We start from the raw sequence: 25,521 nt of genomic DNA, 5'->3' as shown, positions 1-25,521 counted from the left end.
TTGACTAGCTTTTTAGCTATATATATTTAATGTTTTACTAATAAACTCCTATTTAAGTCTTAAATTACTAGTATTATCAAAATTATATTAACAAATTACATTAACATACAGAACCTCTTAAAAGTTAATTTTTAACATTTCATTTATTTGATTTTTTAATGTTGCTATTCATTCATCTCTCTTTCTGTCAGTTTGATATACTTTGGTGGTGTATTTGTTGCTGTGATGCTAGATGTTATAATAATAGTAGTGCCTTGGTGGATTAAAACCACAAATGAGGTGTAGTCTTTGGATTAGCAGCATAATTGTCATTGGACTGTGACATCAGAAATCTCTGATTAATTTATCCCACAACTTGTCTGTCAATTTATTGTAGCTATGTGTTGTTTGTGTTTTGCTAGACATTATTTCACTGATATTTCAAATGCCAGCTGTGTTGCCCTGGTCGACAGGTTTGAGTAGCGCTTTCAGATTAAGACTAGGGAGTATTTGGAGATTTACTACATTAAAAACAAACAAATTTTTAAAAAGTGAAAATCTTTTAACAGCCAAGCAATGCTCATAAAATTAACCACTCAGGTTGGAAAGCACTCAAAATAAGACTGAAGAAACACTGTCTACTCAAATTAGACGTGGCATTAATGACATGGGTGGAGTAAAGCTTCAAGCATCTTTATTTGCTATTTAGGCTTAACTAAAAAATACGGTGAAAAGGCTGAAAACATCCATTAGTAATTAAAATATGTAATGTTTGCAGTATGAATCTAAGAAAGTGGTAAGTTATAAAAAATAAAAAGAAACATATAAAGCATTGATATGCTTAACTGAAAAGGACTAAGACTGGTCATTTTTAATTAGACAATCATATGGCTTTCTATAATGGTCTCAAAATGTTCATTGGTGTCAAATTTATCATAATAAATATTTCAAGATTTCCTAACTGACAATGTTGTCCATTGATAGGGCACCATCCGTATCCCTACAAGAAAACCAAAGAGCTCTGTTGGTGTAGTCACCAGCATATTATGCTGCTAACCAGTGAGTAACATGTTGTACTGTAGCCAAAAGGCATTGCATCTCTGGCAGTTTGAACCCACCAATTGCACTATGGGAGCAAGATAGAAGTTTCACCTCATTAATAAAATAGTCTTGGAAGCCCAATGGAAGATCACTGTGAATTGGAATAGACTTAACACCAATGAGTGAGACATAGAAACAAAAGATTAACACTACTATTATCCGGTTTGGTTTATGTGCCAATCACTAACAACAAAGATGAAGAAAGCAATGATATCTATCAACTTCTGTATCTTGACATTGATCAAACATGTAACCAAGATGCATTGTTAATTGTTGGTGATTAAAACAGAAAATTGGAAACAAAGAATTAGTAGCTATAAAATATGGCTTTGGCAATATAAATTTCTATAGAGACCACATAGTAAAATTATGAAAGCCGTCCACTCATATACTTATTTTTTAACAACATAAATTCAAGAGATCCATATTTATGTCTATTTCAAAGAAAAGTGATAAAACTGAATACAGAAATTATAGAACAATATTACTGATATAACAATTCTGACTTTACCAGATCTCACCAGATGCAGCACACAGATATCAAATATACTACATCTGTTTAAAGAATGAATGGGAAAGCTGTCATCAGTCAGACCAGACCAGAGGAGAAATGCGAAATAACTACCCACAGCTCTTATGTAATTTAAAAGTGAAAGTAAAGAAAATGAAAATAAGTTCATGAGAACCATAATATGATCTTGACATACCCTACCCAACTTAGAGAACATCTCAAGAATAGATTTGACTTATTGTACATTAGTAATTACCAAAAGCAGACAAATCATTAAAAAACCAGAAAAGTATCCCACTGTTATACTATTCTCTATTTTTTTTAGTCTTATTAATGATTTTGTATTTTGCTGTTTTATCATTTGACACATATTTATTACAGTTATGACCTCTTTTTCTATCAACCCTTTAAACATTATATAGTGTCTTTCCTTTTAATCTATGATGGTTTTTACCCTGGAATTTATTTTATCAGAGATTAATATTGCTATTCTTGTTTATTTTTGCAGGGAATGGTTGCCATTTGCTTGACATCTTTTGTTCCACCCTTTGATTTTTAAGCTGTCTTTATTTTTGCTTCTCAGATGTGTCTTCTGTAGGCAGCATTTCTCAAGATGGAAAAATTGAAGAAATATTGAAGAACCAAGTTGTAATATCAGATTATAGGAAATATATTGAACAAGGCAGAGAATATCAAAAGAAGATGGGAAGAATATGCCTAGATACTGTTCCAAAGAATTTTTTAAAAAATATTCATGTTCAAAAAGTAGCTATAACCAAAAATTAACAAAGAGCAACTACAAGCAGTACCAAAAGCAACAGAGAAGAGTAAGAAATTTTTGTTTGAGAGGTAACAATTTAAATCTTTCAAAAGATAGGTGAACTATTGAATCATTCATTTACTTATAAAAAATGAGAAAACAGTTATCTGATAAAAAATACAAGAAATCAATATTCATGCCTTTCTAAAGAAAGGTTTATACAACTATTGTTCAAATATATGCACCAACAACTAAAGTTAACGAAGAGGAAACTGAAGGTTTCTATCAAATTTGCAGTCTGAAATTGACCAAGTATACAATAAAGATGCATTAATGACTCTGGTTGTTGTATTTATGTGCCATCAACACATAACAATCCTATGTACAACAGCCCTGAACCCTATCTTATCCTGAGTCAGTCTTAATGACTCTGACACACCTACTTCCATTGCCCTAGTTGCTGTATCAATCCATCATCTGAGATCTTCCTCTCTGGCACTGTCCCTCCATTCTTCCACTCATTATGTCCTTCTCCAAGGATTGATTCCCACTGACCACATGCCCAAAGTATGTGAGACAGACTTTCAAAATAATAGCTTCCAAGGAGAAATTGGATTCACTATCCTCAGGGCAGACTTACTTGTTTTCCTGGTAGTCCATAGTATGTTCAAGTCTCTTCTTCAGCACTACAACTCAAAAGCACTAATTCTTCTGTCATTTTTGGTCATCGCCCAGCTCTCTGATGCATAACAAGTAATTGTGAAGACTATCGCCTGCATCAGGTACAAATTAGACTTACATTGTTGCGTTTCAGTACTCTGATGAGGTCCTTGAAAGCAGGCTTTCCCAGGGCAATTTGTCTTTTGATATCCTGACTATTGGTGCCAAGAGTGTTGATTGTGGAGCTTAGCAAGCTGTGGTTGTTAAGAATCTCAATTTCTTCTCCATTTACAGTGGTGCTGCCAGTTGGCGCAGTGGTGAGAATTTTCGTTTTCTTGATAATGACCTTCAATCCATATTGAAGATTACAGTCCTTGACCTTCTGCAGCAAGCACTTCAGGTCGTCCTCAGTTTCAGCAAGCAAGGCTCTGTCATTTGCATAACGTAGGTTGTTAAGGAATTTTACTCCAATACTGATGCCATCTTCCTGAATGATCTGTTCTGCATATAGTTTGAAAAGGTATGGAGACAGGACACTTGCCTAATGCACCCCTTTCCTGATTTTGGACCACGCACTGTTTCCTGGCTTTGCTTAGACTCCTTCCTGGTCTGAGTATAGGTTTAGCATGAGCACAAATAAATACTCTGGAAATTCCCTCTACTCAAGATTAGCAACAATTTGTTTTTACTCACACAGTCTACATACACTGTTGATTACTGAATGCAAAAGTTGGAAACTATAAAGAAGAAATAGTAGTTGGAAAATACAGTCTTGGTGACAGAAATGAAGCTAAAGAACGAATGAGTAAATTTGTGTGTTCAATGATTTGTTCATTTCAAACTGAATACTTTTAAAAAATACAGAAATTGTGTTTACACACAGATCTCACCCTATGAAGTGCAAAGTATTCAGACTGACTACATCTGCAGAAAGAATCACTGGAGAAGATCAGTATCAGCAGTCAAAACAAGGCTAGGTGCTGACCATGCAACAGAACATCAGTTACTGAAGAAAAGTTCAAACTGTAGCTGAAGAAAATTGAAATAAGTCCACTGGAACCAAAATATGACCATGAAACTAATCAGTTTGAATTAAAATTATTTTAAGAATAGATTTCAGGCATTGGACACAGTAAATAAAAGACCAGAGGTGATGGAAGATGACATAAACAAAACAAAAGGTCATTATAAATACAGAGGAGAAAGGAAAGAAAGAAACAAGAATGTGAGAAGAGACTGAAAATTGAACAGCATAAAGAAGTCAAAACACAGGGAAGAGATGCCAAAATAAAAGATCTGAGCAGAAGATATCACAGTGTAACTTGAGAAGACAAGGTAAAATATAATGGAATGGGCAACATGTAGTTGAATGCAAAATGTGAAGAACTCACTTGACATTTCTCAAGTCTCAAGCTGCAATACTGAGAGATGCTATGGGGAAAATGCTAAATGATCCAGGAAGATCGAAAGAAGATGAAAGGATATGCACTCACTGTACCCAAAAGAATTTTTAACACTGAAAAACTTATGGAAGTACCATATGAACAAGAGCCAAAAGTAATAAAGGAATTAGTTTAAGTTGCACTGAAGGTATTGGCAAAAAGTAAAGCCCTAGGAATTGATGGGATTCCAATTTATATGTTTCAATAAAGACAGCTCTGGATATGTTTATCAGGCTGTGCAAGGAAATTTGGAGGACAGCTACCTGGTTGATTTGCTGGAAAAAATCCATATTTTCCTCATTCCCAAGAAAACTAAACCAATAGAATTAGGAAATTATTCAACAATATCATCAATATCACATCCAAGCAACATATTGCTGGAGATCATCCAAAACCAGCTAGAACAGTATATTAACAGAGAACAATCAGAAGTTCAAACTGGGTTTAGAAGAGGCTATGGCACCTGGGCTATCATTGCTAACGTCACACGGATCCTGGCTGAAAGCAGAGAGTACCAGAAGAACGTATTTGTGCTTTATTGACTATTCAAAGACATATTTTTTTTACCTTTTTAATTATTTTTATAATTTTTATTCTTTTTTATTATGTGAATAATAACAAACTGTGGCTAACACTGAGGAGAATGGGAAAAGGAGAACACTTAATTGTACTCATAGAAAACCTACACCTAGACCAGAAAACTGTTGTCTGAAATGAGTAAAGAAACCCTGTATGGTTTAAAGTCAGGAAATGTGTGTGTCAGGGTTTATTTTTTACTCTACTCCTCTTCAATTGGTATGGTAACCAAATCCTTCACGAAGCTGAATTTAATGAAAAATGTGGCATCAGGATTAGAAGAAGACTCATCAGCAACCTGTGTTAACCAAGTGACACAATAGTGATTACTAAAACTTAAGATGACTTGAAATTCTTACTACAGAAGATCAACAACTATAGTCTTCAATATGGATTGTATCTCAACATCAACAAGACAAAAATCCTTACCACCCCAATAATCAAAATTATGACAGATGGAATAAGTTTGAAAAATGTCAATAATTTCATCTTAACTTGGTTCCACAAGCAACTCTTTGGTACCAGCAGTTATGATATCAGAAGACTTATTGCATTTGGCAAGTCTGCTGTCAAGGATCTTCCCAAATTACTGAGGAACAATGATGTCAGTTTGAAGACCAAGATGAACCTGATCCAAGTCATGGTGTTTTCACTCACATTTTTAGGCACATGAAAGCAGGATAATGAGAAAAGATAAGAACATAATTGATATACTTGAGTTGTAGTGTTGGAGAAGAATATTGAACATTCCATCGAATGCCAAAAGAACAAACAGCTATTTCCACGGACAAGTACAGTCAGAGTCCTCCTTGGAGGCAAAGATGGTGAAGTTTCATCCCACCTATTTGGGCATGTTGCTAAGTCATGCTATTCCTTTGAAAGACACACTATTCTTGGAAAGGTGGAGGATCAGCAGAAAAGAGGAACTTTCTAGACAAAATATATTGACACAATGAGTGCAGCAACGGCCTCCAGTGTATCAGAGGTGGTGGAAATGATTGAAGATAGGACAGGGTTTAGATTTCTTGTTCCTAGTGCCGAACAATATCATTAATATCACATGCAAGTAAGATTCTGCTGAAAATTATCCAAAAATGTTTGGAACAATATGTCAACAGGGAACTGCTAGATGTGCAGGCTGAATTTAGAAGTGGTCGTGGTACTAGGGATGTTTTAGCTAATGTTAGATGGATCTTGGCAGAAAGCAGAGAATACCAGAAGTATGTCTCTCTGTGTTTCATTGACTCCACAAAGGCTTTTGACTGTGTGGATCACACCAAGCTATGGCTGACTCTGAGAAGAATGGGAATCCCTGAACATTTGATTGTGCTAATGCGAAACCTATACTTGGACCAAGAGGCAGTTGTCAGAACAGAGCAAGGAGTCGCTACATGGTTCAAAATCAAGAAAGGAGTCCGTCAGGGATGTATTCTGTCGCCATACCTTTTCAATCTGTATGCAAGATGCTGGGCTGTACAAGGAGGAATGTGGCATCAGGATTGGTGGAAAAATCATCAACAATCTGCATTATGCAGATGACATAACCCTGCTTGCTGAAGCTGAAAAGGACCTGAAGCGCTTGCTGCAGAAGGTCAAGGACTGCAGTCTTCAATATGTATTGAAGCTCAACATCAAGAAGAGAAAGATTCTCACCACTGAGCCAATTGGCAGCATCAGTATGGATGGTGAAGAGATTAGGATAGTTAACAGTTTTAGTTTACTTGGCTGCACAGTCAATACTCCTGGGGTAACAGCAGTCAGGAAATCAGGAGACAAACTGCATTGGGAAAGTCAGCTGTGAGGGACCTCTCAATATTACTGAAGAGCAATGATGTCAGGCTGGAGACTAAGGTGTGCCTGACAGAGGCTACAGTCTTTGTAATTATGTGCTATGCATTGGAGAGTTGGACAGTGAATAGGGATGACAGAAGGTAAATGTATGCCTTTGAGCTATGGTGCTGGAGAAGTGTTGAATATACCATGGACTGCTAGGAGAACAGACAGGTTTGTCCTGGAGAAGGCAAAGCCAGAATGCTCCTTGGAGTCAACGATTCTGATGCTTCATCTGACATACTTTGGCATGTTGTAAGGAGGGACTGGTCCTTGGAGAGGGACATCATGTTTTGCAGAGTGGAGGAACGGCACAGGAGAGGAAGATCCTTGGTGAGATTGATCGATTCTGTGACTGGAGAGGTGGGAATAAGTGTGTTTGAGATGGCTAGGTTGACACAGGATAGATGGCGTTTAGGGCTCTTGTACATATGGTCGCTGTGAGTCACAAGGGACTTGATGACACATAACAACAATAATAACAAGAAGTGTCACTATGAGCTCTACTCAATATGATGTCAATAACAGCAGTCATAAAAGGCAGCTGATCTCATAAAATAAATAAATAATAACAAAATATCATTAATATAACAAAGAAGTAAAATTTTCCTGAAAATAACATAAAATGAGTTACAGCAGGACTTACTTAGAAGATTACTCAAAATTCAAGCTAGATTCACCAAAGAATATGAAATAAGGAATATCATCATTGATATAAAATGAGTCTTAAGCTGAGAGTAAACCAGAAAATCATTTATGTGTGTTTTATAGTCTAAGCAAAATAATTTGATTGTTTGTATAGAGAATCAGTGATATATTTTTGAAAAAAAATAGAAATTATGCTGCATTCTTGTGCCTGTGTGGAAATTGTACATAAACCAAAAGGGAGTTTTCTACATTACAAATGAATATTTTGGTTTAATATAAGTAAAGATTGATTGTATCATTTCACCACATTAATTCAGTTTGTATGCAATGTAAGTAATCCAAAAAAATCAGACTAACAAAAATGCAACACCAGGATTTAAAACAGAATCATTAACAATCCTCAGTATAAAGATGACATAACTTTAATGAAATAAAGAAGATTTAAAGTATTTACTGATAAAGTAGAAGGTTATAGTCTTCAGTAGACAGTACACCTAATAGAAACAAAACAAAACAATATAAATCTCACAAATAGACTAATAAGCAGAATTAAAATAAATACAGAAAATGTTAATATTACTAAGAATTTTAATTTTACTTGTATTCATAATCAACACTTATGGAAATAACAGTCAAGAAATTAATTTTATATTGCACGGGGAAATTGTGCTATGAAAGATTTTATAAAAATGTTAGAAGATATCTACAACCAGGAGAGGATAAAAGAGATGAATGAGACCTTCTAAGAATCAAATCCCTATGTGCATCAAAAACCTTTTCCAACAGGATAAAAAGGGAAGCCACAGACTGGGACAAAGTTTTGGTAATGACATGTCAGATAAGGGACTTATAGCTAGAATTTATAAAATACTTGAGCACCACAACAAAATAAAGGTAAACAATCCAGTTTAAAAATGGGCACAAGATATGAACAGACACTTCACCAAAGACATTCGGATGACAAATAAACACATGAAGAAATGTTCAAAATTCCTAGCTCTAAGAGAGATGCAAATCAAAATAACTATGAGATATCATTTCACCCCAGTAAGAATAGCAAAATTTAAACAGAACAGCAAACAACAAATACTGGTGAGGTTGCAGAGAAACTGGAACCCTTATTCACTGTTGGTGGGAGTGTAAAATGGTATAGCCACATGGAAGGTTGTATGGCACTTTCTCAAAAAGTTGCAAATAGAAATTCCATTTGACCCAGTACTACTACTTGGAATATACCCCATAGAAACCATAACCACCACCCAAGCAGATATATGCACACCCATGTTTATCATGGCTTTGTTCACAGTAAGTAGCAAAGAGTTGGAAACAACCTAAGTGTCCATCAACAAATGAATGGATTGAGAAGCTGTGGTATATTCACACAATCGAATACTACTACACTGCTTTGAAAAACATGGAACTCATGAAACATTATACAAAATGGATAACCCTGGAGGACATTATGCTGGGTGAAATATCTCAGTCACAAAATGACAAATACTGCATAGTGTCACTGTTGTTAAACAGGACTGACATCGAGGTTGGGGAAGACTGAGGAAGATGGGCTAAATTATGTATACTACATTGAAACAGATGAGGGAAAAATTGTTTAAAAGGAACATAGATTATATATTATTGTCATGACAGGAGTCCAGAACGAAGGATGCATAGTGGAGTGGACTTGGAGGGAGGGATTATATAACAATGAAATAATTTTTCTTTAACTTTTTAAAGAGAAAAACAAACTAGGGGTCGAGGGGTGGGCCGGGAGATAAGTGCAACAATGAATGAATGGAAATCCAAAGCCTCTAAATTTTAATTAAGATTAATAATAAAAAAGAAAATGAATAAAATGTTAAAATATGTCATTTTGAGGATTGTGATTGCCTACACTAATCCATGCCATTTTCAATTGCCTTATATGTGTACAAAATCTGGACAATGATAAAGTAAGAACGAAGAAAGAACTGATAACTTTGAATGATGGTGTTGGTGAAGAATATGAAATAATGTGTACTATAAAATAATTAACAAATCTGTAGTTGAAGAACAGTCAAAAGACTCCCTAGAAGGATGTCTTTTAACACATTATTAGGAGATACCAGTCCCAGTAGAAAGATATCATGATTGGTTAAGTAGCGTGTTAGTAAAAACAAAATAACGGAACTTCTCAATGACTTACATTACAAAAAATTAGTATAGCAGCAATGCATTTGTGAATAGTGCACGACCAGACTGGCTATTTGTTCTTTTTGGCACTGAGTAGTTTTGGATCAGTGATAACATAGTCACATCTAACAACTATCTGTTTATCAATATAAATTAGATTAGCCTGTACCAGAAGTTAGGAAAAGATCACTATCTGGTAAAAATTCATTTCAGCAATCACCTTCCTACTATTGACTTTCTTAGCTAGGAAGACCTAAAGCAGTCAATACATAAATTCTCAGAGAAAATTTACATTGTTTGTGGGCAGTAAAACTAAAGTCTATTAACTAGTTTATAGGAGGGTCTAGTGAGATAAGTTTTTTTCCCATTGTATTATCTCGCTATCAGAAAAATTTCTCTGCAAACATTATCTAATGTTCACTTCTAGAAATGTGTAGTGTAAAAGTAAAGTTTTTAGCTTATGAATAAATAATTAAAAATAACAATTATCAATAATATTATTTTTAAAAATATTAATGAATGCATAAATGGGGAATTTAATTGTAAAAAGTGAAGTGACTTTTAAAATGTCATAAAGTAAAATATAAATACTTATTTTCTGATTCTAAGTATCCTCCATTGTCACTAATATTCATTGACATGATGAATATAAATAAATAGAATTTCATTACCAGGCATAATTTAAACAACTTTGCTAAACTATAGATTGCTGATATTTTCTTTGATTTTTGGATTTCTAGCTGCTGCTTCTTGTTGTTATGTGCTGTTGAGTCACCTGTTCATAGTGTCACTATGAACAGCTATGAAGCCTCCCCTGTCCTGACTCCAACACACCTACCTCCATTGCCCTAGTTACTATTAATCTATTTCACCCAGGTTCTTTCCCTCCTGTGCTGTCCCTCCACCCTTCCAAACATGATGTCCTTCCCCAACGACCAGTATGTGGCCAGATGCTCAAAGTATTTGAGACAGAGTTTCAAAATAAAAATTTACCCTCCAAAGAGAAATTTGGTTTCACCCTCTCAAAACCAGACTTATTTATTTTCTTGGTGGTCTATGGTATGGCCAAGACTCCTCTCCAGCACCACAACTCAAAATCACCAATTCTTCTTCTGTCATCCTTAGTTGTTGTCCAGCTCTCTGATGTATAGCAAGTAACTGTGAAGACTATGACCTGAATCAGGCACACCTTAGCCTCTAGCCTGATATTGTCGCTTCTCAGTACTCTGGAGAAGTCCCCCAACAGCTGATTTTCCTAGTGAAATTCATCTTTTGATTTCCTAACTGCTGGTGCCAATAGTATTGACTGTGGAGCTGAACAAGCTAATTGCTAACAACTTTCAATCATGGTGCTGCCATTTGGCCCAGTGGTGAGAATCTTTGTTTTCTTGATATTGAACTTACATCCACATTGAAGTCTATAGTCCTTAAAATTCTGCAGCAAGTTCTTAAGGTCCTTCTTAGTTATAGCAAGCAAGTTTGCTGTTTCATCTGCCTAAAATCAATCGTTGATGAGTCTTCCACCAATCCTGAATCCACATTCCTCCGTACAAATCCCAGACTCCCAAACGTTCTGTTCTGCATATAGATTGAAAAGGTAGTGGAGACAGGACACATACCTGAGGCACTCCTTTCCTGATTTTGAACCATGCAGTGCTTCTTTGCTCTGTTCTAAGGACTGCTTCCTGGTCTACACATATATTTCACATAAGCACAATCAAGTGTTCTGGAATTCCAATTCTTTTCAAGGTTAGTCACAATTTGTTCTGATCTGCATAATTAAATGTTTTTGCATAATAAGTTAAACACAGATAGACATTCTTCTGGTACTCTGCTTTCTGCTAAGAACCATCTAATACTGACAATAATATCTATAGAACTCCAACCTCTTCTAAACCCAGCTTATATTTCTGGTAGTTCTCTGTTGATATAGAGTTCCAGGGGTTTTTCGATACTCTTCAACATGATTTTGCTTGCATGTGATATTAGTGATGTTGTTCCATAATTTTTGTCAAGTCACTTATTTTTGGAATGGGAATAAATATAAATCGTTTTCAGTCAGTTGGGCAGTTAGCTGTCCTCCAGATTTATTGGAACAGCCTGGTGGGCATGTCCAAGGCAGCATAGGTTTGTTGAAATATCCCATCAATTCCTGGGCCCTTATTTTTTGCTAAGTCCTTCAGAGCAGCTCTTCCTACTCATACATACTTAAATTACTTATAGAGTATATTTATAAAGACATCTAACTTTCATGTTCTTAATTTTATGCAATATAAAAATATTGCATAAGTTGAATGATAAAAGTCTTATTTAATTTTATGGTCATATATGTCTACTGTTTCTAATATAATTGATTTACATAATATTTACATTTCTAAATATAGAAAAAGAAAATAATAGCTTTTGTTACAAATCTAATCTACTGGTAAATAATTCATAGGTAGATTGCTTTCAAATGGCAAAGGAACATGAATAGTCACACATAAATATATCCTATATAAAATTTAGGGAGCTCTGGTGCACTGAAATTGTGAAACCACATGGTTCAAATCCACCAGATGCTTTTTGGAAGAAGGATGGACAGTCTCTTCTCATGCGATAACTGCCACTGAAAACCCACTGGATTAACTGCCACCGAAAACCCACTGGATTAAAAGCTACTGAAAACCTACTGGATTAACTGCCACTGAAAACCTACTGGATTAACTGCCACTGAAAACCCACTGGAGTGTTAGGTATGGGTCATTTCTGATTGTATGGCACACAGAAACAACATATACAGTTTGATATACTAAACAAAACTAATCTAGGTTTTTAAATTCTCTAAAGTTTGGAAGCATGACAAAACTCATAATAAATGATTTAGAGTGATGTCAAGCATTCCGCTACTTGTCAGAAGAAATATTTCTTGCATATGTTTTATATTAATACTTCATGAATGGATTCTATAGCTACTATCAAAGTTACATATGAATGCTTAAAAATAATTTTAGATAATATACTAAAATTAGACACTATACCAAATTTTCATTTAGCAAACTGCTTTCATACAAAATATTGTGATATTATGAAATGTAATTATTTCAAAATACTTTTGAAGGTATAAAATAGGAGGAATGATAATAACTTTGCTTCATATCTTGAAATAATACGTATGCTTTCTAGTATTCCAGCACCTTTATGGCAAAAGTTAGAGTATAATTTATATCTTTAATTTCTTAGTCTGAGGAATCCTGGTGGCATACTACATACCATGTTATGTCATTAAGTGAAAAGTCACTGATTCAAATCTACCAATCTCTTCACAGAAGATGGTTACGAAGTTTTCTCTTATAAATATTTACAGTCTCAGCAACCTGATAGTGCATCACCATGAGTCAGAATGGACTTGATGGAGATGACTTTCAATTTTTTTTAGAGGGAGGCTTTACTTTCAGTCAACATTAGTCATGAAGAACAGCTCAATATATTGCCTAGAAGGTTGAAATATCTTACGTTGAAGAAATATCATCCTTGATGTGGAAAATCGCAGTCATTGAGGTTTCTGGTATTCATCGTTCTATAACGTTAGAGCATATGGACCTATTTATCTACCTCAATCCTTACTCTATCAGTTGTTTAGAAGATTGATCAATAAAATTTAAATAAACAAAACTTCAGTGAAATCACATAGCAGCAATGTGTTTACTACCTTCTTACTTTCTACATATAAGGCAAGAAGAACAATTCACTCCTTTTACCAATTCCACTAAAATACATGTGGAAAATTATATATGGCATTTTATATGGCAGAAACAACCATAATTTTCTGTCAAATATGCTTGCAAAGTGAATTATTTTGGTACAGTTTCTGGCATCCTTCTAAAGCATTCATAAGCAACTTTTGTGCTAATTCTTGACGATACATCAGTAAAAACATACCACATAAAAATAAATATTAATTGCCTACCAGAGAAAATTGCAGACTAAGAGTATTTGTCCTTTATTTTCTGTTTGGTTCCAGTCCTTGAACTTTTGCCTTTTTGCCTTCTTGCCTGCTGTCTCTCCTTACCTCAGCACAACAGAAAATGAAGACAAACTACCGCATACAGTTTTCTGTCACTTTCCCCCTACTGGTTTATGGTTTGCTTTTCTTTCAATTTTTGAATGTGACTTAATTTTCTAAACTGTGATGAGTCACATGAAAATGCTGATCAATGAAACTGGATCCTTTAAATTAGATGTAATGTTATTAATATTCAAATATGTGATCAAAAATACAGCACAGACAGTGCAAAAGGTGATTGAGATCATTATCTCCAAGTAAAGGGGATTGGAAACAGTCGATGCTCATCATTCAGAAGTTACTCTAAATCGGTACAAAATGTTATGTTGCAGGACAAGGTCAGAGTACTGGTGCATGTAATTAAAACTTAATTCCATTAATTTAACACCTCTCATGTTTCCAGCATTGTACTAGGAACTTTAAATCTGTTGTCACATTTAGCCTTCTAGCAATTCTGTGAAGTATGCATTACTATCCCACTTAGCAGAACAAAATAAAAAAAATGAAATAAATTAATCTTGTTCAACTTTATATCATAGCTTTGGTAGAATTTATTATTGCCCACCTGCCTCACACAATACCATAATACCACTTTATCTTTATACCAGCCCATATTTGTTTATAATTGGCTTTTACAAGGTATACAAGCATGCATCTAATCTGTAGATATTTCTATTCTCAGAGAGACTAAAAACATTAGTAAAGTTAATTTATATTTATTTTTTTAAAAGATCCGTTCTTGATTTTTCTCAAGAAGTCTGTAATTTAATTTTATGTCCCTAGTAGTTGTTATTATGTGTCATCATGTTAGAACTGACTCACAGCTAATCCTCCAGCAGGTTTTTAGAGGCAATACATCACATGAGAGGAAACTGCACATCTCTCTCCCACTGCAGCTGATGGACTGAAATTGTCTGCCTTCTGGTTGGGAGCACAGCTTCTTGCCGCTACGCCACCAGAGCTCCCTGTCAATAATAGTACACTCTGTAAAAGAACCACTTGTTTTTCTTTTATCTTCTAATGCACATCTTGATTAATACATTACTGTTACATAGACGTATCCAATAGTTGTAAATTGAACTTCTTGAACCATATATAAATAAATGTTAGAGTTTTAGTAATCACTCTAAAGTCTTAAACCAAACCATCTAATGTTACACAATTAAAAATACAAGAGAATCTGTCCCTGTCCTCCTCTGCTGAACTCCTTTCAATGCAGAAATCCCATCTACTAAAGTCTGTCTGCTTTTGACTGCTGATACTGAGCTTCTCCAATGATTTCTTCAGCTGATGTAGTCGATCTGATTCCTATTCAGTCCTTCTGGTGGGATCCATATGTAGAGTCACAGTTTTCCTTTTTAATTTTATTTTATATTGGTGTGCAAACAAAATTTGTATGCATTGTGTTTCTCACACAATCCTTCATTTATATTGTGATTCATGCAATCATTTCCATTCATTGTGACTTGTAAAATTAATCACTATTGTACTATGCCCACCATTACATTATCTTTTTAGATTCCAGCTGGAACTTTCCCATTTCCTTTACTTCTTCCCTCTACCCAGTAATTTGTTTTTGCATGTTTAAAGAAGGTATTTGATGAATAAGCCATTGGACATACAAAATTTGGTCATTTTCTGTTATCAAGTGGAGGAAATAAGGAAACTGTCAAAGACTTCATACTACTTGGATCCAAAATCAATATACTTTGTACTAGCAGTCAAGAGACATATTGCACTGGCAAAGTCTGTAGTTAGGAAGAACATCTCCATATTATTTAGGAGTGAGGATATCAGTTTGAGAACTAAGTTTCACCTGATTCAGAACATGGTCTTTCAGTCATTTGCTATGCATCTGAAAACTGAACAGTGAATAAGGATGACAGAAGAAGAAATGATTTCATTAAATTGTGGTGCAGATGAACAGAACGGAATATTTTATAGATTGAAATAAAAACAAAACATAAGTCTTGGAGAGAATGCAGTCAGAGTACTCCTTGGCGGCAAAGGTGATAAAGCTTCATCTCACATACTTTGGGTATATTGCTAGGAGAGGCCATTCCTTGCAGAGAGATATCATGCTTAGAAAGGTGGAAGGATGGCAAAGGAGAGGAAGACCCTCATCAGACAGACTGACACAGTGACCGCAGCAATGGATTGAGTGCATCAGAGAGTGTGAGGATGGTACAGGATAGGTTTCAGATATGTTGTTCCTAGGATTACTATAAGTCAAACTTTAGCTCAATATTACCTAATAACAACAAAGTCCTCTGGACAAGTAGCACTCCAACAAGTCTTGCTTATTTTGGGTAACAAATATCATATAATGTATGTGCGTTCTGATTTTTTTCCCTTTTCTTTTTTGATATTATGTCTGGGCAATCTCCTAATATATTTTATATTATAGTCTGCTCATATCATATAACACAAAATTAATTCTTTTTCACTAAAAGAGAAAGAATTCTATGTTATATTAAAGCAACTATGCTGTTTTCTGAGAAACTGTGGTAGCCTAGTGGTATTAAGATGTGTTGCAATTCCTAAAGGCACATGGTTTGAATCCACCAGCTGCTCTACAGAAGTCTGCACAATCTTCTCCTGTGTGATTTACCATCTCTAAACACCTGCTGGAGAGTCAGCAAGAAGTCAGTTCCAACTGAATGCTGGACAATGACAGTAACATTATCCTGTTTTCTATAGTTGTTTCTTTTAAATATCATCTCACTGTTGCTTATAAGATAGTTTCTCTAATGTCTCTCAGCATTTGGCTATCAATCAAACTCTTGCTTACTGCTTACTATTGATCGAATATACTTTCTAAGCTTTCTTGCCATCGAGGTTTAATGTAAAGGAGGGCATTCATTCACATACAGTAATTAGGTAAGAAAAGATCCCATTGTGTTTGAGTTGGTTTATGGAAACCTTGATCAGGTATATGGAAACCTTGATCAGGTATATGGAAACCTTGATCAGGTTTCTAAGCCCTAAATCTTGATTGAAAGACATTGCTTATCTTTCTTCCTACAAATAGAATAATCTCTAGCTTTTTGTTTGATAGCCAACATGGAATGCATCACCAGAACTCCTTAAAAGAGTGTCTGTCATAAATCTTGTTCTAGTACAAATAATATTAGAATTTTGCAAAGATCACTAATCTAATCATTGTTTCTTCGATAACATTATGATTACAATTTGCTTGTTGTTATATGCCATCAAGTAAAAACTGATGGCAGCACAAATACCCACTAGGTCAACAAAGCTCTTGTATCATTCTATATTTGTCCCATTCTGTTATAATATACAGTGGTTTTATTAGCTAGTTTTCATATATATAAATTCAGTCACATGCTTTAGTCATGTTTATAGGAAAGGCCAGTCTTTGGAGTAGACATTATCATAGGAAAAGTGGTAGTTCAGCATAAGAGAAGAAGCTCTCCAACAAGACGGATTAACACAATGATGATAACAATAGGCTCAAATGTGAGAGAGATGGTGAAGATGATGGTACAGGATAGGGCAAGCTTCAGATTTTTCGTCCATACGGTCTCTTGAGTCACAGTTAATCTGACATCACAACAACAGTATACAGTTTTCTATAGTACACCAACGTGAAAGGTCTGATGAACCTTTTCAACATACATAACCCTGATAGAATTTGAAATGTCAGTGGCATAATATCAAATATGACAGTCAGATCACCACAGTACATCAGATTGACATAGGACAAAGAAAAATACAATCAGAAAGATGAGAGAATGATGATCTATATCCAGTCACTGACTTTGGGCATGCCATCAGAAAAGATACATAGCTAAGAAAGAACATGTTTGCGAAAATAATGTTGTTGTTGATTGCTGTTGAGTCGAGCACAACTCATAGTGATCCTATAAACAAAAGGCCTGAAACCTTTCCATAACTATCATGTTTATAAAAGTTCATAGAGTTTCCAGAGGCATGTTGTTTAGGAAGTGGATCCCTCAGAGGGTAAAAAATGAAGGAAACCAGCTGAGTAAAATAACTCAGTCACATAAGGACAAATACTGTATAAGACCGCTATTGTGAGAATAGGAGGATAACCAAGTAAGATATGTATAAATGTTCAAAAGTGGAACGAGGAGGGGAGAAAAGGAGACAGATAAAAGGGAAAGAATGAAATTTTTAAAATAGTAGAGATTAGGGGGCAGGAGAGCCACAAGGATTTACAAAAATATGGTGATAATAGGCATAGATCAATAATAATTAACTATGCAAAATACCATGTATATGAAAGCAGGTATAGAACACAATGTACATATATTAAACTGTGTACATGAATGAATGTAAATTAATAAAAAAATAAACTAAATAAGATGGAGTCACAACTCCTTACCACTAAGCCACCAGGGCTCCTCCAATAAAATAATAAACTGTCTTCAAAATACTAATGGTCATGAAGATGGGACAGGGCTGGGCATTGTTTTCTTCCATGATACATAAAGTCTCCGTGAGTTTAAGCTGATTCTATGGTACGTAAACACATTAGCCTTATAATACTTAGGGTGCTACTGAGTTTGAAGTATTTTTACAATCAGTGCAATTTAATAGACAATGAATTTGAGTTGCATTTATTCTCTCTGTGATTCTATTATGTTGTCAAAGTACACTACTCCAGACAAATCAATGATATTTTTGTTTGCTTTCTTGAAATTGGTTCTTAAATATACAAGTTTATTTGAATGAGATATGGGGAAAGATATTGTTCCTCTTGGTAACATTTTTACACAAGGCAAACTAATAACATTGCTCAGAGAGATATTTTTAAATATTTTATCAGAAATATATTTCTTGAACATTCCTAAAGTGGTTACTTGTACTCTTGAACACCCATCCTTGACTTATTCAATGTCATAGCTTCAGTTATACAACTTTTGTTTACTGTATGTTTCCTCCACAAGGTTAGCCTACTAAGAGATGGTGTTTCCTAATATATGCTGTAAGTATTTCTTGACATATATTAAAATAATTATTATTTATAATTAAATAGTGAAGATTAATGGTAGAAGATTCAAACTATACCACCCTAATGTGCATATTTAAAGTATTTGAAATATGGTCAAGGAAAAAATAAGAATGCTTTATGCATAAATTTATTTCTTCCTCAATTAATTTATTTGAGCACTATTTTTTACTTATTAAGAAAATGCTTTATTTCAAAGAAAGTAGCTTCATAAGCTGAAATATCAGAGAACAATGCCTTTCATAAATTAATAATTCTGTCCTTAAGTGATTACTTGAATTTTATGTACTATAGGATATGCCATTTCAATTAGATTGGCTTAACTATTAGTGAAACACTGGGTTGAGAAACAACTGAAATTTTAATTCAAATTCTAATTATTCAATTACATTTTAGACTAATGAATAGAATTAGGCCCTTTATATGCTTACTCAAGAACATATGCATCTCTGCATCTGCTTCCTTTTCTTGTATTAAATTTAATGTCGCTATTTTTATTTCTGAGGTTTACATGATTTTTACAAAGGCGTGAAAGACTATTCAGCACATCAAGGAAAACCTCTTTTGAGATAGTTGATAAAATATGACCAATTCTGTGGATCTGGAATCTAGACTTGAGTTTCTGATTCAGGAATGGTGTCAAATCAAAACATTTTAATGTGCAAAATTGTTTTTCTCTCTCCATATGAATATTAAAATGTTTAAATTACTAAATAGAAAATTTATTTATCAGGACTTAAAACACTAGTATAAAAGTTATTTATACTGACTATCATGATTATTTTAGTTTTACTACCAAGGTGTCTTTAGTACACAATGACTGACAATGAAAAGTAGCACAGGGGAAAAAAGTTGATGAGCCCACTTAAAGATTTCAGAACATGAAATAGAAATTCTTAGGTAGGAGAAATGCCAGTATTTTAGAGGTGACATGAATTAATTTCTCACCTTTTCATAACATTATTGGTTGGTGGTGTAAGTTTCTCACTTGTCTTACACTTTTTTTTCACGTTCAAGTCCTGTGTTCATATCTGGCCAACAGATTAATAATTACTCTGATTTACAAAGCATACATTGTTTGCTCCTACTTGTTCAAGACTTTGGTCATTGACTCCTTGAGAGAGAAAGAGAACATACAATGAGCTTGAGTAGTTGAGTAAGAGAGCTTATTCTTAAGTAGGAAAATACAGAGAACAAGTGAAAGAATGATGAAAGAATAGAGGAAAGACAAGAAGATATAATAAAGAAATGAAAGAAGAGAATCAGAGCAAAAAAGAGGAAGGAATGAATGAAAGAAGGGAAAGTGGACAAAAGGAAAGGATTAGGAATGTAAAAAAAAAAGGATGGTAAAAGGATGCAAAGGCAAATTAGAAGGAAAAAGCAAAGCAGAAGGAAGAAAAAAATACAAGTTAAGGGAGCAATTAAACATTAACTTGTTGCTTTAATAAAAGATTCTGGCCTGTTGACTTTCAGCTTATTACAGTACTAAAGTTGAAGATAGATAGCATGAGACTTTTAATGGTATTAAATAATAGTTAAACATTTTAAATTATAATAAAGTATTCAAATTAGAAGATTATCGATAGAGCTATCATTAGCTAGCTGTCTCAATATAGGTAGATATATAAAGCTAAGTGGGTATGTATATGTAACCTACCTAAATTTTGATTTATTTCTATGCATCATATTTTTAAAACAATAAAATGTAACAAATGAAAATCTCATTTGCTTGAGAAGTCTAAATTCTACATCTTAATAGAATATCATTTTTATAGTCCATAAACCCTGAGTGAAACATCAAAACATTCTTTGAAGCTTTCAGAGTGTCCTCAAACTTTCATTTTATCCACAGATACTTTCTTAATTTCAACTAATTAATCTCAATTATATGTATGATTTTAATTAGATATCTACATTTTGTCTTGTTAAAGTTCTCCTGAGTTCATTTACCTCAATTAGTCAATTGAAAAATCATCAATTGAGGTGAAGTTGCATAGGTGACTTTACTTCATGGGCAGGGTTATTTGGTCACTCACACATAAAGGGAAATTATAGGGCAAATAAAATAAATACATTGACTTAAACCAGCAAACAATTTTATCAGTAGAAATGAATAATTTACTATTCATCTTTTTTTTCCTGCAAATACTGATAGTCATATGTGAGCATTTTCAGACTACTTTGAGTTTGGATGAATTTTGTTTTCAATTTTACATTATTTCCAAAAAAAACTTTATATTTAACAACCCTTGAAAGTGACAACATTTCTTCGAAAACAGATAAAGAAAACATGGCAATAGGATTGTATGTTTGGAGTTCTGCATTGTAATTGACACATTTAGCTTCTAAAGTTTGCTGAAAATAACTAAAAAAGGGTGACTTTAACACTTTCTGTAACAGTATAGCAGGAAGTTTCCTGAGTGTTAAGGAAAAGGAAGGCTAAATGTTATTCCATGATGGCTAAAGGCTATAGCATTGTGTCTGACACCTGAATGATTTCTCTCACCTCTTAAGCTTAAAATAAATGGAAAGGACATATCCCCTTCTTTTGTACTTGTTTACATAAGGGGTTACAGTTCACACTCTTTTGTTATCTATCTTCAAAAATTATATACTAAAACAATGTGCCAATTCCTGCTGGGATTTTTACTAATCTAATTATTGTAATGAAACTTTCATATTTCTTGTTTTTGGCAAGTAGCCATGTGTAGCATTTCTGATCTTTCTGCCATCTCTAAGATGATGATTAGATAAAAGATCTCACTTTTACTTATTTTTTTTTTTTGCTGGCAATATATTGAATTTCATAGACATTTCTATGATGCTTCTTTTACATTTTTCACTTGAATAACATTTAATAAAGAATACAATGTGTTACCTTGAAATTTAGCTCTACTGAGAAAATAAATTTGTGCTGTAAATAGCCTACAATCTCTACTCAGGGGAATAAGAAGAAAAAGTGACACTTTAGGTTAGCTTTTAAGCATAATGCATTATCAATGAATTTCAGCCCAGAAAGAACTTGCCTTCTGGGTGCACAGCTTCTCAGTCTTGATTCCCAGCCAGGGATGCAAGTCTAGCCTATTTTAAAGTTTCCCAGCTGCTTCTCAAATCTGGGAAGGCGACAACAGCCAGAATTTTCTAGTTTGAACACAGTATGCTAAACACTTCTCTGTTTTTTTGTGTGTGTGGGTTGTTTTTTTTTTCTGAGTACTTGCTACTGCATGAAGCACAGAAAGTTTGATATTTGGATTTTAATTGCAATGGCACCTTTCCCACCAGAATGTGCAAGTGGAGGATATAAACATAAGACCTACTGGGGACAAATATTGCGCTGGTTTAGAAACGTTTGTTTAGCACCTTTAAGAAGTAATATTAATATTGAGATTAAAGAAGAGTGATTTATTTTAAGAATGCCTTTAATGGATGGTAGGAGAGTTAATATCTGAATAAAATTTAAATTATATTTTATACAATATATAGAAATTTTAAAATGTGACTATATATATTTATATATATATTTTATATCATTTATCATTTAGTGTGAAAGGGGAAAACAGTTTAACAGGGAGCATTTCTTGGATAACTGTACCTGGCACAAAACAAAGTTTATGCCTATGTTTATGGTTTGACCAAAAAGAAAACAGGAAAACAAATACTATTATTCTCATCATGTTTCACCTTTCTTTTATTAAGGATGTCTGAGTTTCTAAACTGCATCTATATTTCTCTTTAAGGGTCACTCTCTGTTAGAGGACTAAATCACACATGTTTCATTTTTTAAGACTTTTCTGAACAAGAACCATAGCGGTGACAAGTTGCCATTAAGGTGAATTTTTAGAAGACTATTCTGAATAGTTCAATTTCCAAAACTCCCTAATATTAGATTATTGTGAGACTTCTGACAATGAAATGCTGTGTAAAATTGATCATGATAAATAATCATAGGATTTTAGACTAAAACCATCAAAAATCGTAACAAATATTAAATTTCCATTTGTATTTTGAGGAAATGTAAATGGCAGGCATAATTGTCTTACTATTCAATGTTGTAGTCCGTATGCTTTATAACCTTTCTGAACACAGGCTTAATGAGATTTAAAAATAATTAAATAAAAAGGTGACCAAAGTGGTATCTGGGTGTAGTTAACTAGCACTCTTTTCAAAAGAAGACATTAAAATTATTCTTTTATATGAAAAGTAAATTAAATATTATATATAAAAATAATTTCCTCCATGTTTTAGGGGAAATTTGAATCAATTATATTGACTACTTTCTTTACCAATTTTCTTTCTTTGCAAGAAATCCACAGAATGTTACCCATGAAGTTGGTCAGAAAGTGGAGAACAAAAATCTCTAAGAGTTAATGAACCACTTCAGCATCATTTTGTACAATTTACTAACAATGTTTTCATGGATTTTAGGCTGATGTAAAAAAAATACTCTGCTACAAGACATTTTTAAAGCAAGAAAAGATGAGTTTGAAAATTACATGATAGAGTATAAACTATTGAAAGTTCTTTTAAGTGCTTAAGGATTCACAGTACATAAGCTCTCATAGTAAACAAAAGTCATCATCATTTGAAACTGTTATCAAATCTACACTGTTTAATTAATTAGGACAAATACAAGGAAGACACAGTTTAAGATTACCATTTTACTTAGCTTGCTCTAATGGACATAGTGGAAAGAGTGCAAAAAAAAGAACACCCTCCATATTTAAAGATTAGCTCTTTGCTTGCCAACTTATTTTTTGCATAAGAAACTCGAAATCTCACCTAAAGCTCTACCTAAAATGTTTTTGTCCTTCTGGGGATATATCTCTTATGGCATACGGCAAATACACTGTTTTAAGAATTTTTAAGAGAAGCTGGGAGGGAAACATCTATTTCCTTCTAAGCAATTTATGACAGTATTATACAATTTCAAATATCCTGACAGTTGTTTCTCTAAAGCAGACCATTAGAACAGAGCTTGCCTATAAATCTCAGGTTCCAAGCAGAGAAGTTCTCATCTTCTGTAATTTGAATACCATGTTATCACTTAGAATTCTCCAAAAATATTTACAATGCCACAGCTTGTCTTTTATATTAACTTTGTGGGATTGCAGCTTACAATATGAAAAGACGAAAACTGAAATCAGACGAGGTGCTTTTGTGTTCAGCTATTTCGTTATTTAAAACATGTCAAGTTATACCTCTTTTTAAGGCAGAGTTACCTTTTCCATTTACAGTGCAAACAACTTCACAAAGCACAATGACAGGTACGCTTACACATGCTGAAAAGGGAGACTGAATTTGGCTTAAATATATCATCTGCTTCAACATAGATCTTTGACAAAACTTGATTGTGTTCAACTTATTTACATAGCTAAGCAACATATATAATATATTGTACAAGCTTAGGTTTCAGCAAATTAAGCAGTAACTTACCTAGAGAAGGACTTGAATTTTTTTGCTCTCTTTTCCTAACTTGAATTTATCCCCAGTTAGAAAATGAGATATCCAGTATTCGGATTCACTTGACTCCAGGTTAATTAGAAGGAGCTTTCAGTTCATACAATATTCCGAGAACACTCTTTAGCTCCAGTGCTAGATCTGAACTCTTCCAGCGGAGTCTCTTTTTATTTATACACACATTGTCCTTTTCAAAACAAGCAGCCAGCTGGAATGATTCAAACCTCTGTTCAGCACACCGTTAAAATGCAGCTTCCTTCTTGGACACGAGAATTACACCAGGGAGCAGACCGAGTACAGCAAAAAGGCTATGAGAACTATTTAATCACCGGAATACCAGCTGCTCCTGCTCTGATGTTGCTACTGCTGCTGTGGCTCCTGTTTAGCTGTAGTCAGTCTTTCCCTCCCTCCTTCTTTCTCTCATATCTCCAGAACTATAAAGGCAGCTTTGCCAGATTATGATTGGCAGAAACAGCCAATTCCTTCAGCTAATCATCCTGAAGACTTTCAAGGACCAGGAGCTGTTGTGATGTCATCCAGACAGTGGAATGTTACACATGAATACATTCCAATAGAAGCCAATTCAGCGATCAGCTGCATTCCTCTCACACCACTGTGATTGATTAGATGCTCCTTGAGGATTTGCATAATTTTTCATTGCAGATTTGTAGGATTTCTTATGAAATCCTACAGTAAAATTCCACCTTGCAGCTATGGCATTACTCTAAAAGATTCTATTGGTTTAAAGCAAAGAAGGAAAGAAAAGTTTAAAACAGTTTTTCCTGATGTAAATGTGTGTCAGCTGAAGCCAGCAAGAAGCAACAGGAAACTTGAAGAAATATTAGTAAACTAATCCCTATTACTATTAAAGCTTATGTTTTAGATATCTATGTAGATGTAATTTTTTTAAATGTTGCATGGTGTCACTACAAATATGTGTCAATTTGACTAGATGATGATTCTTAATGTTATATATAATTTATCTCATGTGCTGTAAATTCAGGTTTATAAGATGTTAATGAAGCAAGGTTAAAGGCCATTATTTTAGTGAGACAGGATACAATCTACAATATTTTTAGATAAAGATTAAGCATATGAGCAGAGATCAAAAGGGTCCAAAAGAAGAGGGAGGAATCGACAGATTCAGGGTCTCTGTGCTTAGAACCTCCAAGAACCAAGGAGGAATGAAGTTGACACACGGAGATCTCTAAGGAGAGCTTCACCCATGGATTTTAAAATCATGTATGGAATCTTCCACAGAGCAGACTGAAAGTCCTCCCTGTAGCTGGAACCTTGAATTTGGAATCTCAGCCTCCTTAACTATGAGAAAATAATTTTGTTTGTTAA

General features: G+C 34.0%; 1 protein-coding gene across 1 annotated transcript in view; it reads right to left on the bottom strand.

Moving 5' to 3' along the window:
• NDST4 (N-deacetylase/N-sulfotransferase (heparan glucosaminyl) 4) overlaps window positions 1-24,575 on the bottom strand; it is a 697,622-nt gene extending 673,047 nt beyond the window's left edge. Inside the window, exon 1 of the mRNA XM_006881069.1 lies at window positions 24,151-24,575. The gene's annotated coding sequence lies outside the window, so the exon portion shown is untranslated. The remainder of the gene's footprint in view (window positions 1-24,150) is intronic.
• Window positions 24,576-25,521: the final 946 nt, after the last annotated feature.

The sequence above is a fragment of the Elephantulus edwardii genome, unplaced genomic scaffold (genome assembly GCF_000299155.1).
Source record: "Elephantulus edwardii isolate Elephantulus edwardi_28Jun2011 unplaced genomic scaffold, EleEdw1.0 scaffold00012, whole genome shotgun sequence".
Classification (NCBI taxonomy): domain Eukaryota; kingdom Metazoa; phylum Chordata; class Mammalia; order Macroscelidea; family Macroscelididae; genus Elephantulus; species Elephantulus edwardii.
Note: the sequence above shows the minus strand (reverse complement) of the source record. Positions and strands in the feature narration are given on the sequence as shown.